The sequence below is a fragment of the Arachis ipaensis genome, chromosome B4 (genome assembly GCF_059453495.1).
Source record: "Arachis ipaensis isolate K30076 ecotype BB chromosome B4, ASM5945349v1, whole genome shotgun sequence".
Taxonomy (NCBI): Eukaryota; Viridiplantae; Streptophyta; class Magnoliopsida; order Fabales; family Fabaceae; genus Arachis; species Arachis ipaensis.
The window spans coordinates 57,638,316-57,655,695 of NC_142439.1; the positions used below are offsets into that span (position 1 = coordinate 57,638,316).

Sequence of the window (17,380 nt, forward strand, 5' to 3'; positions counted from 1 at the left end):
CTTGTTTTGGGCCAACAGAGCATCTACATTGTTTAGCTCCATTACTCCTCTTGTGTTCCCTCTTTCGGAAGCATAGAAGTAGTCGTTCTCTGCTACTGTTTCAATAACATCTATGGCTTCCTCAATAGTCTTCTTCTTGTTCAAAGGTCCTCCGGATGAATGGTCTACGGCCTTCTTTGACTCATAAGAGAGCCCTTCATAGAAAATGTGCAGCTGCACCCATTCGTTGAACATGTCAGGTGGACACTTCCTTGTTAAGTCCTTGAACCTCTCCCATGCTTCATATAGAGTCTCACCATCTTGTTGCCTGAAAGTTTGGACCTCAGCTCTCAGCCTGTTGATTCGTTGAGGAGGGTAAAATCTTGCTAAGAATTTGTTCACCACGTCTTTCCAAGTTGTCAAGCTTTCCCTTGGGAAAATTCCAGCCACTTGGCTGCTTTGTCCCTAAGTGAGAATGGAAATAGGAGCAGTCTATAGGCGTCAGGGTGAACACCATTAGACTTCACTGTGTCACAAATTCTCAGGAAGGTGGTCAGATGTTGATTGGGGTCTTCTTGAACACCTCCTCCAAACGAACAGTTGTTCTGAACAAGGGTGATGAGTTGTGGTTTAAGTTCAAAGTTGTTGGCATGGATTGTTGGCTTTTGGATGCTACTTCTACAATTGCCTGGGTTTAGATTGATGTAAGAGCCCAAAACTCTTCTATCCTCCCCAGCTTGATTTGCTCTACCTCCTCCCCCATGGTTGTGATCCTCTTCTTCATGTTGGTTTTTCATGTTGTCTTCCATGTTTGTTTCAAAGAATTCCTCTTCTTTCTCAGCACCAACCACTTTCTTTCCTCTTGCCTCCCTCCTTAATCTAAGGAAGGTCCTCTCAGGTTCAGAATCGAAGGAAGTTGAAGCCCCGCTTCTTCTCCCTGTCATACAACCATCAAGGGCAAGCAAGAAAAGATAGGTGCAGAAAGTATTTGTGTCAGAATTACTGTTAGTTGTGGGTGATACAATATATCAAACAGTTAGTGGGTTAGCAAACAGAATTGAAAATAACAAAGAAAAACAAAAGAGCAGAGGGGGAAGGGAAGAAGTTTAACTAAAATAAAAAGTAAATCACTCAAACAGAAAATGAAATTCACAAAAACAAAAATGCTCAATCTAGTGATCTTCCAATTTAATCATTGTTGATGCACAATCAATCCCCGGTAACGGTGCCATAAACTTGATGCACGGAAAACTTGTCTCTCAACAAATCTCCCTTCGGCAAGTGTACCGAATTTGTCGTAAAGTAAAAACTCACAATAGAGTGAGGTCGAATCCCACAGGGATTGATTGATCAAGCAACTTTAATTAGAAGAATGTTCTAGTTGAGCGAATCCAGAATTTGGGTTGAGAGTTGCAGAAGATAAAATGGCGGGAATGTAAATAACAGAAAAGTAAATGCTAGAATTAAAGGACTGGAAGTAAATGACTGAAAATAAATTGCAGAATTGTAAATGGGAATGGGGGATTTGCTCATAAAAGTAAATGGCAGAAATTAAAGAGAATGGGTAAGATCAGAGATGGGGAGTTCATTGGGCTTAGGAGATGTTGCAATTCTCCGGATCAAGTTCATTTTCATCTCTTCCTCAATCAATGCACTCATTGATCTCCTTGGCAATCTTAAGTGATTGAATTACAATTTCTTGCAATTCAATCTCTCAAATCTTGATCAATAGCCAATTCCTTGGTCAATTGCTCATGAGAAGAGATGAAGTATGGTCACTGATTATACCACATGCATTTCCCAAATCAAGTATTGAGAGGGTTATAGTCACATACCCATCCAAACCCAATTTGGTCTAGCATGAGAAAGCATTTCTAGCTTGATCTCTTCATTCCTCATTCAAGGTTCAAAAGAGATCCAAGTTTGAATAGCTTCTCTTCTAAGATAACTACTCAATTGGATGAAGATCGAAAGCTTTCAAGTAAAATCAAGAGAAAAGATAGAAGAAGAATAATGAAAATTAGTATTGATCCATCAAATTACAACAGAGCTCCCCAACCCAATGAAAGGGGTTTAGTTGTTCATAGCTCTTGAAAATGAAAACAAAGATGGAGAATACATCATAAAACTAGAAATTGCAGAGAAAAATAAAATACAGAGAGTAGTTCTCTTTTTCCAGCCTCCAGAACTCCTTAACAATTCAAAGCTACTCCTATATATACTATTTCTCTCAGCTTCTAGTTGGCTCTTCAAGTCTTGGGCCTTTGTATCTTGAGTTTGAAGCAGTTCTTTTCTTCATTTGGGCTTGGCTTTACTTGCAGAAAGAAAGTGCTAAGTGGACAGAGACTTTAGCTCAGGGCATTAGGGGTGTTAACATTTAGTGAAAGTATAAGTTCGAGAACGTTAGTGACACTTAACATTTTCACTAACGTTCCAATGTACCCCTTTGCCTTACGTTAGATCCCACGTTAACTAGGTTAACGTGGCTTCTAACGTGGCCTTGCCAACCTTCGAGAATGTTAGTGACACTCAACATTGTCAATAACGTTCCAGTGTGCCCCTTTTTGCTTCACGTTAAAGCCCACGTTAACTAGGTTAACGTGGCTTCTAACGTGGCCTCGCCAAACTTCAAGAACGTTAGTGACATTCAACATTGTCACTAACGTTCCAGTGTGCCCCTAGATCTCACGTTAGAGTCCACGTTAACTAGGTTAACGTGGCTTCTAACGTGGCCATTCTTAGCCATCCCAACGTTAGTGACAATGTTGAGTGTCACTAACGTTGGCTCATCATTCATTCCTCATCGTTAGCTTCCACGTTAACTAAGTTAACGTGGAAGTTAACATGGCTCCTTGGGGGGTTGTGTGGTTGCTTCCAACGTTGGTGACTCTGTTGAGTGTCACTAACATTGTCGACAATTCTCACCTCTTACGTTAGCTCCCACGTTAACCAAGTTAACGTGGGAGTTAACGTGGTGTGTTGCATCCTTAGGCCAACGTTAGTGACAATGTTGAATGTCACTAACGTTGGCTTCTCTTCCCCCTTTAGCGTTAGAGGCCACGTTAACTAGGTTAACGTGGGCTCTAACGTGGCCACTCATGAGTGTTTACCAACGTTAGTGACAATGTTAAGTGTCACTAACGTTGGCTCAACTTTCCTCTTCCACGTTAGAGTTCACGTTAACTTAGTTAACGTGACTCTTAACATGGGCAATGATGGCTTTGAGAGTGTTATTGGCAATCACTTTTCTCATTAACTTTGCAAGTTACCTTCTTTTCCTTGCTTCCTTTGGTCCTGAAATCAAACAATAGAATGCATCAAAGTTCTAGTCCAAGTCATGGGTAATGCAGCATACAATTTGTCACTAAATTCATGCAAAATCCTCATGAAATAATGTAAAATGCACAATGTATGCTTGAATCAAGGTGTAGGTGAATATCTACCCAAAACTAGCTTATTTTCTAAAGAAATGCATGAAACTACCCTAAAAACAGTAAAGAAAAGGTCAGTGAAACTGGCCAAGATGCCCTGGCATCAAGTGCTGTCGAAATTTTATAAAAATCTGAGGTTTTATTTGAAAAGTAATTTTAGAAGATTTGAACTTGAAAAATTATATTATTGGAGTTTTATTTAGGTAAGAAAAGAATTATACTATTTTGTATTTGAATTACCAAGGTTTATGTTCAAGTTTGAATTATTTATAAAAGAAGTTATGTTTTTAGATTTATTCAATATGAAGAGAGTTATGCTTGGGGTTTGAAATAAAGGATTACTTTTTATAAGTTTAATTAATATATAATATTTGAATTTGAATGGTAAAGAGAGATGGTTTTTGAGTCTTTGGGAAGTTAGTAAACTTGAAAAAGAGTTTTATTTGGTTACTTTTAGTAAGAGGGTGATGTTTTGAAAAGTATTTAGCGAATTTAAAATAAATGATTTTCTTGAGTCTTTCGAAAAAAATTAAACTAGAAAATAGTTTTAAAATTGGTTCGAGTTAAGAGGTTGCAAAAGTGGAAGTCATGAAGTTTGTACAACATGATTGAACAAAGAAAGAGAGAGATATTGTATAAGGATATGTAACTGGAGATGAATAACGAGAATGATAACTTATGATGATAATTGCACTGATTCTTTTGAGGAAAGGTATTCAGTTTATGAAATTGTTGGCAAGGACATGGGTTTTGTCCTGCTTGCGTATCTATGATTATAAAAGAGAATAAAAAGTAGAGGACCTGTTGAAAGGTCATTTATTGCTTGAGGCAACCCAAGAGATATGTTTATTCATTTGTTGCGTTAAGGCAACGCCAGATATAGTTATGTGATGATCTGCTACGTGAAGGCAGTCAGATAGATGGTGGTACGACCACTGAGAACGCTTTCCTGCGATACAGATCCATATTTTATTTCTGTAAGGCAGAGGGGTTATTTCCTGCTACAAAAGTACCGTGACCACCTGTTCCATTTCTGTAGTGGCAGAGGAGTTATTTTCTGTATACAGAAGGTGTGTCGGCATACATCCCTGCAGTGGTAGATGTGTTATTTCCTACGTGCAGTGGACCCTGTGGTGGCAGAGGGGTTATTTCCTGTACACAGGGGTATAGCCAACAGGAAAGCCATACCCGTTTCAGCTGCTTCGGGTTACGTCGAGAGCGGGTAGAAACCGACAAATGAGCTCATTACCTGCACTAGGGCTAGACATGCATCATCCTTATTTGCGCATCTGCATTTGTGATTGGAAATTTATTAAGTGGTTGAAAAATGATTGATATAATTAATCTTGTCATTGAAATCTGTTTGAGTTTAGAGTCTTCGAAGAGGTGATCAATTAGTTAAAGTAAAGCTAAGAATATATCCAAAAGGTTTGATGATATATAGTTTCCTTGAGTATGTTAATTATTTGCATTTTATTTCATTACTTTTATGGCATTCCCATTCTCTACTGAGAACGTGTGGTTTGTTCTCACCCCAAAATCCTCCGCCTTTTCAGTGACACAGGTTCGAAGACTCAGTTTGAAGCTGCGGGCTGATGACATGTCACCATGTCATGTTTTTCTATGCTTTTTCATACAAGAAATAGATGATTTGTGCTTAAATATTGAATGTTTTTGTGCTTAAATGGTATATTTTCTTGATCTTTTAATTTTATAAATCTTGTAGAAAATAAGAAGAAAAAGAAGCAAAGAAGCACAAAATAAGCTAAAAAGGAGAAAAAAAAGCTTTGGAGAACACTTTGAAGTTGGAGCACACTTTGGAGCCTTAGGCCACGCTTTTAAAAGCGTGGCCTATGACCAAATCAAGGAAGAAAAGCGTGGCTCAAAACAAGGAGCAAGAGCACAAATCTCTTGCCAAGAGCTTAGAGCTCTTGCCAAGAGCTTAGAGCTCTTGTGGAGAGCTTTACTTCAAATAATCAAAAGCCAAGCTCTTGCCAAGAGCTTAAAAGCTCTTGCTAAAAGCTTTATCAAAAGCACATGGAAGAAGGAAGCAAGGCAAGCTCACATGCAAAGCTCTTGCCAAGAGCTTTGCCCAAGAGCTTTTCCGGGCTGCTTCAAGGAAAAATCAAGGGAAAAAGAGCTCAACAATGTGATCTGAATTTACTTTTCATGCAATTTTAATTTCCTTGCAATTATTCTAAGCTTTGATCTACTGCTTTCATTTAATTTCCCTGCTCCCACTCCCCTTTACATTTGATGTAATTTATATTTCTTGTCATTTAAGTTTCTGCAATTTACATTGCTTGCTCTTTAAGTTTCAGTTCTATTTACTTTCTTCAATTTAAATTCATTGCAATTTTACATTCTGTTGATCAATTTCACCCAATCACTCAATGTTAGCTTGACTAAACTAATCACCCACTAAAGTTGCTTGATCCATCAATCCCTGTGGGATCGACCTCACTCTAAGTGAGTTTTACTACTTGATGCGAGCCGGTATACTTGCCGGTTAGATTTGTGTGTTTGGAATTCATTTTTCCACAAAAACACCATCAAGTTTTTGGCGCCGTTGCCGGGGATTGATTTAGATCAACAATTATTAAGTGGGTGAGAAGTCTAGATCAAGCATTTTCTTTGTTTTTGTTCTCTGTTTTAAGTTGATAGCAAGGTGTTTGAGCTATTGCCTCACTAAGAAATTCTTTCTCTGTGACATGAATTTCAATTTTCATTGATGTTTACAAAATACAAATGGAGTACAACTTATCTTATGGTCAAACAAAATTTTATGGGATATCACCCACCATCACCAATCTCTAATGGTGGTTGGGAATATCACCAAGAAACTTCAAATTCTGGGCACTCCAATTCATGGAGCTATGCTTCAGAACCACAAGATGAGAAAGAAATCATATGGGATATTTCCCTCCACCACAAGATGATTCAAGTCATTATTCTAATGGTGGTTGGGAGTATTACCAAGAAACTGCCAATTCTGAGCAGTCAACTCACATGAGAGACTGTCCAACCTCACCTCCCACTTCCACATTTGAAAATTTATCATCATCTAAATATGCCTCAACACAAACTTCCACGAGCCAAAGACTCTCAAAGCTTGAGTCCATGTTCAACAGAATTGTGGAGGAACAGCAACAATCTCGGAGAGAACTAGAAATCCTTTCTCAGGAGACGGATGAGCAATTGGAGGACACAGAGAAACGCTTAGAACTACTAAGCAAGGAAAATGAAGACCAATTGATGGATGTGAAGGATAAACTGGAAGAGCAAGATGAGGAGGCTACTGCATCAAGTGAACTTTCAATGAAGAATGAGGTAGTTGAAAATGAAACTACACTTGAGGTGACAAAGGAACATGAACATTCACAACCCTCACAAACTTTTCTTGAATCTGTGATCGAAAAATATGAAGAGGAGATGAAGAAATCTTGGGAAGAACAACAAACCTCCTCCATAAAAGAACTATTAAGTCAAATGTTGAGTGCAAAGAAAGGAGTGGAGGAACAAAAAAGCGAGGAAGTCATTCAAGAAAATTCACACTCAAGTGGGGCAGAGAAGTACATGAAGGAAGAGCTCATTGAGCCATCAATTCAAAAGCTCAGGATGAAGACAAAACTCCAATAATCACACAACAACCAAGTTTTGAATCCAAAGGAGTGAAGGCAACTAGCAAGAGCACCAACCCTTCCCCTGATCCAGCAAGCAAGCTCAATCAAGCTATGTACAAAAGGAGGCTTGCTGAGAGGAAACCAAGAAAGGGGACAATAGCTGAAACTTCTCCCCCCTTGAGGTCATTCCTCTTAACAAATTGGAAGAAGAGGAAGAAAGTGAAGAACAGGTAAATCGTAGGTAACATTTCTTCTCCTTGCTTTGTTTAAATTCAATAAATTGGCATATGGTTACATTCTAAGTTTGGTGTTGCCTTGCAACAAATTGTTTTCAATATTTTTGGATGATTGCATCAAATCAAAAATGAAAGAGACACACCAAGATTCTAAGTTTGGTGTGCCACTTATTTTCTATGCAATTCATTCAGCAACACCACTTGTATGCATAATCATAATGCCCTTTGCAGTGTCATTTTTCTTCTTAGTTGGATAATTTAGTTTCTCTCTTTATTTTATTCATTTACTTGTTTTTAGTGCTTTCTTTTATTAACTGTTTTTGTTAATACATCACCAAGAGATCCTTATTCATGACATATTCTTAGCTTGGTGATTGCACTTAACATATAACAGTTTCTTTTGTTTAGTTTTAATTCAAATAAAATGGACATGTGACTGCATTCTAAGTTTGGTGTTGCTATACAACAAAATTTGCTTCCAATCTTTACTGGATACTTGCATTAATTCCAAGTGAAAGTGTCATACTAAGTTTGGTGTGCCACTTATCTTTTATGCAATGTATTGTGCTCACCTTCTTAAGTTTGCAAATCACAATGTCTCTGTCTCTTGTGTCTTGATTATTATCTTTAATTTTGCTTGCTTAGAACACATGTACTACTAACTTTTCATTGTGTGAGATACTCATGATCCATCTTAGCCCCATAGCCATTGTTCTAATTGTTGCTTGAGGATGAGCAAGCATTCTGAGTTTGGCAAGGGAAAGAGGAAGAATAGAGGAAAAAGGACAACAATAATGAAGATGAACTACAAGGTTGTAGAGTTCCTTTTCTTCTCATTTGTTTCCAGCATTTAAATTTCATGATTGTCTTCATCTTTTCTGTTTACATGTGTGTATGAATAAAGCATAGCTTGAATCTTGATTTGTAATATGTTGCTGTGGCATTATGATTACCAACTTGAGTTTTGTGAGTTCAAAAGCAATAAAGCATCATGATCATAAACAAACAAGGAATTAAAGAAGATTTTAGCATGTGCATACAAGTATTGGAAAGCTAGTATGATTAATTGTTGCTCAATTGCATTGGATTTTATTTAATTGAAGTTTTCATCTAGGACATTTTGTGAAATCTTTTGAAATCATGAAAACCTTGAAAGAAGTAAATGCAAATAAAGCAAGAAAGAAAAAGGGAAAGAATGAGAAAGCTGAAGACTCTGAGTACCAATGGCAATTTATTTGCTAAGTACTTGTGGTGTTTATGTATCAAGCCAAATGCTTGAAAACAAAACACTTAGAAGTCAAGGCTAGGCTCAAGTGCAAAAGCACTCCCTCAAAGCTCAAGGTTCTAAGCATCAATGATTAGAGAGTCAAGAAAAGAAAAGAAAAATGAGCTTAATGAAGTCCTCTAATTCAAATGCTTGTGGTGCTTATGTATCAAGTGGTAATACTTGAAAACAAAGCATTTAGAATCGTAGCTTTGTTATTAACTCATGGGGCAAAGCACCCAAAAGGAGAAGCTAATAAGAAAATCAAAAGCTTGTTTCAAGGGAAAATTATAAGAAAAAGATTTCATAAATTGAGCTAGATAAAAGCATCAATCATTTACATTTCTTTTGTGATTGTAGCATGCTTAGAAAACTAGCTTACCATGAACATTGAGTTGCTATTCTTCTTACCTTGGATTGTAAATCTTTATTGCATGATTCTTTTCTTGCTTGGGGACAAGCAAGGTTTAAGTTTGGTGTTGTGATGACATGTCACCATGTCATGTTTTTCTATGCTTTTTTATACAAGAAATAGATGATTTGTGCTTAAATATTGAATGCTTTTGTGCTTAAATGGTATATTTTCTTGATCTTTTAATTTTATAAATCTTGTAGGAAATAAGAAGAAAAAGAAGCAAAGAAGCACAAAATAAGCTAAAAAGGAGAAAAAAAGAGATTTGGGGAACACTTTGAAGTTAGAGCACACTTTGGAGCCTTAGGCCACGCTTTTAAAAGCGTGGCCCATGACCAAATCAAAGAAGAAAAGTGTGGCTCAAAACAAGGAGCAAGAGCACAAAGCTCTTGCCAAGAGCTTAGAGCTCTTGTGGAGAGCTTTACTTCAAATAATCAAAAGCCAAGCTCTTGCCAAGAGCTTAAAAGCTCTTGCTAAGAGCTTTATCAAAAGCACATGGAAGAAGGAAGCAAGGCAAGCTCACATGCAAAGCTCTTGCCAAGAGCTTTTTTGGGCTACTTCAAGGAAAAATCAAGGGAAAAAGAGCTCAACAATGCACTCACCAAGGCTTGAACCCAAGACCAAGGGGGAGGGAGGCAAGAATTTTCGCTAAGTTAAAATCTGGGCGTTCACAGCATGACAATGCCTCCTTCAAAGGGCTATAACTTGAGCTACGGATATCCGATTGATGTGTTTCTAGTTGTGTTGGAAAGTTGACATTCAGAGCTTTCCAACGATATATGGCAATCCATATTTGGCATGAAATTGAGGTATGAGTGAAAGGCATCTTTAAGGACCAAAAACAAGCAAAAATGAATCAAAGTGGCTTCACCAGGATTTGAAGAGGGAGACCAAGGGAAGCAAGGAAGTAGCCCTCTCCTTGAGAGCTCTAAAGCTCTCCTTGAGAGCTTTATCGTGGGTCTCCTCATGAAAATGTAAGAAAAAGGGCTCACAAAATGCTTCCATCATGGTTCGAACTTGGAGTTTCTCTCCAAAACAAAGGGGTGCTTCTAATAGAGCTCTTACGGAGAGCTTTGAAGCTATTGGGGAGAGCTTTGCCCTAGGAGTGTGACCAATGGTCCAAAAATCAAATTAATTCAATCCTGCACTAAAATTTAAAAGCCCATGGACATCACTTCAAGGCACAAGAACAAGTTAGCTTAGGAATTTATTTTTAATTGTGATTTGTTTAGAATTTCATTTTTCATTTTCATTTTCATTTTGTGAAAAGCCTATAAAATGGCATCTGCTTCATTTCTTTAAGGAGCACCATTGAGAAGGCTAGCTCCAATAGGGAGTTTTGCACTCTTTAGTTTTCATTTTGCTTTCTCTCTTAGTTTTCTTTTCTGTTTTAAAATTTTAGATTGAGATTGGAAGGAATTCTATTTTCATTCTCCATCTGCAACTTCTCTTGTTATTTTTCTGCATAATTCAAAAAATTGTGATTTGAATCAAAGATTTCATTTACTGCTTCCATTTGTCTTTATTCTTCAATCTAATTGATGTTGGATCAAGGAAGAAATTGAGATCTAGACTTATTTTCTAGTCTCTTTGATTTCCTGAGATCTTCAATTTCATTTTGCAATTAAGCTGAATTTCATCTCTGTTTAGCTTTCTCAAGCAATTTTGCTTTGCTGTTTTTTTTTTACTATTTCATTGAAATTGTTGAGTGCTCTTTGAGATTTCAAAATTGATTTAAGTCTTCTTGCTGATTTCATTTTCTGCTATAATTTCCTTCTCTACAATTTTTACTTTCTGCTCATATTGCTCCCAATTTACTTTCCTGCACGTGTGTTCCTCTGCCCTTTACATTTGAGCCATTGTGATCTGAATTTACTTTTCATGCAATTTTAATTTCCTTTCAATTATTCTAAGCTTTGATCTACTGCTTTCATTTAATTTCCCTGCTCCCACTCCCCTTTATATTTGATGCAATTTAAATTTCTTGTCATTTAAGTTTCTACAATTTACATTGCTTGCTCTTTAAGTTTCAGTTCCATTTACTTTCTTCAATCTAAATTCATTGCAATTTTACATTCTGTTGATCAATTTCACCTAATCACTCAATGTTAGCTTGACTAAACTAATCACCCACTAAAGTTGCTTGATCCATCAATCCCTGTGGGATCGACCTCACTCTAAGTGAGTTTTACTACTTGATGCGACCCGGTATATTTGCCGGTTAGATTTGTATGTTTGGAATTCATTTTTCCACAAAAACACCATCACGGGCGATTATAGTATTTATTTATGAGTTAATTGTATGAGTTAATTCGCTTTCATAGAGTTTCCTCGCCCTTATTGCTTAACATTTTTATTTAGTACAGAGGGATAGGAATTGTATTCGAGTTTCATTTTGAATTTACTTGTATAGAATTTATTATTATTAATAATTATGTGACTATTATTATCCGGTGATCTTTGATATATGATTTTAATAAATAAAAACAAAATTTTTCTGGAATTTTCTATAAAACTAAATCGCGATATCGAACTAAAGGCTCAATATTAAGTAGTTAAAAGAAGAAATAGGTTAGTAACTCCTTACTTTAGGTACGATCATGACGTTCTGGTAGTTGGGTCGTTACAAAACACATTAACAGTAAATTCAAAATATCAGAAAGCAAGCAGTAAACAAGTTCTGAATAATAAATGGAGAAGCAGTTAAGGCTTCAGAGATATCTATTTTCTAGATTGATTTTTCTTACTAACTATTTTAATCATGCAACATTTAATTCATGGCAAACTATATGTGACTAAACCCTAATTCCTTAGACCTTTTTAGTCTCCTCTAAAATTCATCAACCGCCGATTTCTTGGTCACTTAATTTCAATTAGAGGGTAAAGTTCAATCCTAGTTTATATGCGACAAAAATCCTAATTACCCAAATACAATAGGATTATATGTCATGTATCCCGTTAAGTCCAGATAATTAGAAATTTAGGAGAAATTGTTTTCAAGTTGTTGTTCAAGTAAAGAGCTTTTCCAAGTTATACAAGAACTCAATTAGAAAAGGGGTCATACTTCTATTCCACCCAAATTCATAAGATAAAAAACGAAAATAATTCTTGAAATATAAATCCGTACATGAATTAAAATAGAAAAATAATAGTATCAATCCATATAATAGACAGAGCTCTTAACCTTCGATGACAAGTCATCTTAGCCTAGTTTCACTAGTCTTTTTCTTTTGTTTTCAATTGTTTTTATGCACTTTCTTGAGCCATAAGTAAGCCAATTGGGTAGAATTTTATATTTTCTTTGATTCAATCAACCATGGATGAATTAATGCAATTTCATGAGATTTTGTGCTATAATTGTCATATATTATGAAAGAATAACAAACTCATGATTTTGAGCATAGCTTTGATGTGTTTGATTGATTGATGATAGGTGAAAAGAGCTTTGAAGAAGGTTGAAGAAAGAAGAAAGGGCAAGGAGCAAGAGAGAACAAAAAGCTTGAGCAAAAGCTTGCCTCAAACTTTAGCTCAAACTTTTGGAAGAGTTGAATTCACCCTGGATGGAGCAAAAGCTTGCGCCAACGTTTGCCTCAAGCTTTTTGGCAAACGTTGGCGCCACACACCAGCACTCTGGAGGAGAAAAGCTTGCGCCAACGTTTGCCTCAAGCTTTTTGGCAAACGTTGGCGCCACACATGCATACAAGGGGATCCACGTTTGGCTTAAAGTTTGACCTCAAACTTTAGCTCAAACGTGGATAGCAGCAAAAGGGGGTGGCTGGTATAAAAAGCTTGAGCCAAAGTTTACCTCAAACTTTGACTCAAGCTTTTGTGCTTTATGTCCCGATTCACAATGGGTTTCTCTCTTACTCCAAGGGCAATCAACAGAGGCTTTATCAACCCAATTCCATCAAGAGCAAAGGCCCAATTCAAGGCTTGAAGACCATTTGAAGAAAGTGTATAAATAGCTTAGGATTTAAGTTTTCCGAGAGCTTTTCTTTTAGAATTCTTAGAACACTTAGAGAGGGAGCTCACCTTTACATTTTAGTTGTTGTTTTTAGAATTGAAGAGAATTAGGAAGGAAAATTGATCTCTCTTCTTCCTTGTTCTTGCTCAGCACTCTTTACTTTTCTTGCTTTGGATCTTGGGTGGAGAATTGAAGAACTTCTGTTTCAATCTCACCTTGAGATCTTGTTTAATTTTCTGCATAATTAAATTTCCATTTCTGTTAATTGCTTCTTCTTCTACTATTTTTGCAATTTACTTTTCTTCATTTCCTTTGCAATTGTTCTTGCTGGATCTAGGAAGGCAGTGAGATCTAGACTTGGCTATCTAGTCTCTTGAGTCCTGAGATCTACAGCTTTCAATTTCAATTTCCTTGTTTCGTTGCTACACCAAGCTTATTTTCATTTTCATTCAAGATCCGGTTTAATTGAGTCCATCTGTTACATTTCTGTTTGTTAAATTTTACTTTCTCTTGTTTAATTTATGCAAATCCAAATCCCAATTCCCTTTATGATTCAAGTTATTTAAATTTCTTGCATTTTAAGATTCTGCCATTTACATTTCTTGCAATCTAAGTTTCTGCAATTTAATTTCTGGTTCTTTAAGATTCAACACTTTTATTTTCTGCCCTCTTTAATTTCTTGTCAATTATCCCTCTCCCTTTTTAAATTTCATGCAATTTAGCTTCTGTCAAATACAAACCACTCAAATCAACTCTTGATTCGCTAGACTAAGTCATCCACTAAACTAAAATTGCTCAATCCTTCAATCCCTGTGGGATTGACCTCACTCCCGTGAGTTTTATTACTTGATGCGACCCGGTGCACTTGCCGGTTAGTTTCGTGTTGGATCGTTTTCCACACATCAAGTTTTTGGCGCCGTTGCCAGGGATTGAAATAGATTGACAATGATTAAGTGAAGTGGAGATCTAGATCTAGCATTTTTATTTTCTGTTTCTCTAACTTTGGATTAACCCACTAACTGTTTGAATTTTTGCTTGAACTAACTGAAACCTCACTTTAGCAATAAAGTGAAGTTTTCTTGGTTTCTCTGGCTTCGTATGATTCTCATACTTCAGCTTGTTGAATATACGAGAGAAGCAATTCTCTCTTACTAATCTTTCAAGCCTATCAACTGTTTGATACATTGTGTCAGCTAAACCTTTTAACCACATTTTGGACATGAATGTATTCAATCTTCATTTGGACTATTTGTGATTGTGCAGATCATGGAGAAGAACCCAACGAATCCCAGTCAGCATGGTAGTAATGTCCCCACCTTAGATGATAATGCAACCCATAACTTGAAGCACCCACTCGTCACCATGAACGACATTGCTCAGTGGTTTGAAGCTTTCCTACAAGGAAACATTATCGGATGGGAAGAACTAATGAGTGAACTCCTAGCCAAGCTGAAACCACCTCAGGGAATTATTAAACCAGAGGCAGAAGTGCAACCATTCACACAAGAGAAGGAAATTGAAGGTGTCCGTGCAGTCATGAACCAAAACAAGCAGATGCATCAGCAAACTCTACAACAACTAGACATGATGGTCAGAAAAATCAATGAGCTGAGAACTGCTGTAGTACATGCGTACAACCTAACTCAAAACTCCTACGGGTGTAATCAAGCTGAACAAGGTTCTGGAGCAATTAACCATGAACAACAAAGTTATGAGCAATCACATTCTCCAAACAGTTCCTCTAGCATATTCCAATACAGGTCTCAGAATGATGTGTACAGCCCACCCTGGAGAACTCAGTCCAACTGGAGGGGGGTTGAAAACCAAAGTCAAAGACCAAGGGACTTCAACTGCAACAATCCTAACTTCAAAAACCAGCATAAAAACCACCCCCACAACAACAATCATCATGCACCACCCCAATACACACATTTCCAACCTCATCCTACCTCACAACTCGCCCAAAATGACTCTCATCAACCATCACAGTTAACACAACAACGACCAATTCCAAACTTTCAAAGACTCTATGTTCTAGAAATGATGATGGAAAGGTTCGTGAAAGTTCAAGAGATGATAATAATAGAGCAGGAAGAAGCAAGAAAAAATCAAGAGATGATAAGCAGGAACCAAGAGGCCTCACTCAGAAGAATTGAGAGGCAAATGGAACAGCTAGCTAGATACCTTGCAGAAATGGGCGAGAGGAGGACAAATATAGTCCTAAAGGCCACTGAAGATGACCCAAAGAACAGCGAAAAAGCTGCTGGGTTGAAAGGGAAAGCAGTTATGGAGGAAAGTGAGAAGGCTATGGAAAAGGAAATAATCATCAAAGAAAGACACAACAGAGGAATTCCACAAAAAGAAACAGAGGAAAGGAAGCCCATAGTGAGAGGAGGAAACCAAAGGCAACAGAAGCCTCAACTTCCATGATCCGAGGATGAAAAATGTCAAGCTAGTGACAATAAAAGAGCGCTTGTTGGGAGGCAACCCAACCGGAGGTAACTATCTTTTCATATCTATTTCAATAAAAAGGTTAATTAGTTTTATCTATGTTGCAAGGAGCTAAGTTTGGTGTTACAAACCAAAACAATCTAAGGGAGAATGAAGGATTCTAAGTTTGGTGTTTCACCAAAATTTCATCATAAAATATATTCTCACCTACTGCATAATGCTAGCTTCAAGCATCTAGACGAACTAGTTAACTATTCTACTGTTTCCTAGTTTTTAGTTCTATTGCTTTTGAAAAAGAAAAAGAGTTTCACACATGGTTAATCTGATGCATGAGAACCATTGGCAAGGTACTAAGTTTGGTGTTCCCACACCAAAGTAAGTTCAAAGGCCCACAAATAATTCATGCATGCTAACCATTTTTCAAGTGCTTGGGGAACAAGCAACTTTCAATATCACTGCAGAGCACCATACAAACTTTTGGAAGATTTAGCATCATCAATCAAAGAGGTGAAAGAGGAATGTGAAGACCAGCAATGATGATGAGGAAGAGGACAGCAAGTAAACTCCAAAAGGTTGTATTGTTCATTATCAGATATTGTCGTGATTAAAAGTGATATTATACCCCTATCTGTCCTTCTGTCTAGTATAGTTTTTCTGCAATTCTATAATCAAGATGCTTGATCATTTACAACACTATACTCTCCAAACTTGTTTGCACTCAATATTTCAAAAATGCATCACATGAAAGTTCTTTGAAAAGAAGGATTAAGGAATTAAACAATTTTGAGGCAAGCAAAATGCATCATGTATTGAGGTTGCATGCTTATGAAAACTTGCATGGGAGCTCATAGGCGGGACATAGAGTTCAAAGAATTGTTGTGGAGATTCTCAAACATTTATTGATCCAAGAAGAAGCAAACAAAACAAAAGAAAATAAAGAAAATACAAAAACAAAAAGAACATGGCCCAAGGCTCTGAGCATCAATTACTAGGCAGAGAAGAAGAAAAGAAACAAGAACTCAAAGAGTTGTTATCCTAGTAAATGCTTGTGGTCGAATTGTGTCAAAGAGAGAGGCTTGAGTAAGTAAATCCTTAGGGGTGCTTTAACACCTAATACCTTAAAACCAACTGGTTTAGGAGTATTGATTGAAAGCTTATCTAAAGAGCCGCTTTGAGACATGACACTTAGAGTCAAGGCCAAAGCACAGCAACTATAAGCTGCTTCAAGGTGATTACCTATAGAGAGATCTCCATGATATCATTTGGATGAAAGTCCTAGGACCTAAGACCCCCAATATGTAAGGACTAGTAAGCACTGAGGCCCTTGCATGAGCATATGATTTAGAGTTCACCCCACTGTCACTTAATCACTTCACTCACAAGACCTTACAAGTTATTCTTCAATCCGTCTTAATTAAAAGAACCTTTGATCATAATTCCTTTCTTGCTTGGGGACAAGCAAGCTTTAAGTTTGGTGTTGTGATGACAAGTCATCTTAGCCTAGTTTCACTAGTCTTTTTCTTTTGTTTTCAATTGTTTTTATGCACTTTCTTGAGCCATAAGTAAGCCAATTTGGTAGAATTTCATATTTCCTTTGATTCAATCAACCATGGATGAATTAATGCAATTTCATGAGATTTTGTGCTATAATTGTCATATATTATGAAAGAATAACAAACTCATGATTTTGAGCATAGCTTTGATGTGTTTGATTGATTGATGATAGGTGAAAAGAGCTTTGAAGAAGGTTGAAGAAAGAAGAAAGGGCAAGGAGCAAGAGAGAACAAAAAGCTTGAGCAAAAGCTTGCCTCAAATTTTAGCTCAAACTTTTGGAAGAGTTGAATTCACCCTGGATGGAGCAAAAGCTTGCGCCAACGTTTGCCTCAAGCTTTTTGGCAAACGTTGGCGCCACACACCAACACCCTGGAGGAGAAAAGCTTGCGCCAACGTTTGCCTCAAGCTTTTTGGCAAACGTTGGCGCCACACATGCATACAAGGGGATCCACATTTGGCTTAAAGT

At 37.0% G+C, this 17,380-nt stretch overlaps 1 non-coding gene across 1 annotated transcript; it reads left to right on the forward strand.

Annotated features, from left to right (window-relative positions):
• Positions 1–232: 232 nt before the first annotated feature.
• LOC148567695 (small nucleolar RNA R71) lies at positions 233–336 on the forward strand. The gene has a single exon (XR_015881701.1). It is a non-coding gene; the product is annotated as a small nucleolar RNA R71 (small nucleolar RNA).
• The last annotated feature ends 17,044 nt before the right edge of the window (positions 337–17,380 follow it).